Below are 1,018 nucleotides of genomic sequence, written 5' to 3'. Positions count from 1 at the left end.
CTAACATATTTATAAGATGATTTCTTTGTTGCTTTGTATGTCCCTCCCCCACGTATAACCCCTGTTTTCACTGTATTTGATGTTGGTATACTTTGTGGAGGGGAAGGAAAAATCAAATTGTTTAAATAGGGATACAGGTGGAGCCATTACAACAATGAGATGTACAAGACGTTATGTCGAACATCGGCGGGTGGGAAGGGGGGAAAGTGTGGGGGGGCGGGCGTGAAGATGGGAGGGCAGGAATGGTAAGGGGAAACAAAGTAGGAGGCAACAATGCTTGATAAGAAATGTACTCATTACCTTGCTCATGTAATTGTAACCCCTCTGTACGGTATTTTCACAATAAGAAAACTTATTAATTAAAAAAAGAAACGAACTCATTGCCTTATTTATGTAACTGTAACACCTCTGTACATCATCTTTACAACATATTAAAATTTAAAAAGCCCAATTTTTGATAGGGGATCTACATATTTGTATTCTTCTCTATTTACGAATCCAATTCTGTAAAGGGGACAGTGTCTTTCACAGTTAGAGAGGAAAAAGTGAAAAATTTAGGGTCCCGTTTTTCTCAGATGGAATTTAATGTGCCCTCTGTACCCAATGTATCATTATATAATTCAAATAGCTTATAAATTTATGGCAGAAAGAAAGCCTATCCACCATGGGTTTCAGTGAAGGAACCACAAAAGTTACATCATGTGTTTTGTCACTAAGTTTACAACTTGTATATGTAGAATATTTTGACCAACTTTAGATAAACTGGAAATCTAATAAATGAGGGGTCTTGTTTGTCAGCTTTGAATGATGGAACTCAGTTTACATTATTTTCATCATTTGTAATAAATTTCTTATTCATTTTATAGGAAAACACTGCATTTTTTTCTACAAATCAGATAGTAGCTTCCCAAAATATACCCTGCAGTAAAAAACCATGACAAACTTTTCAGTGTACCATTATTCAATGCACTTTGTGAGGAATTTTGTTTGCAGTATAATTTTTTGTTACTAATGGAGC

Source organism: Dipodomys ordii, unplaced genomic scaffold, assembly GCF_000151885.1.
Source record: "Dipodomys ordii isolate 6190 unplaced genomic scaffold, Dord_2.0 Scaffold22, whole genome shotgun sequence".
NCBI lineage: Eukaryota > Metazoa > Chordata > Mammalia > Rodentia > Heteromyidae > Dipodomys > Dipodomys ordii.
This window is presented reverse-complemented; position numbering follows the sequence as displayed.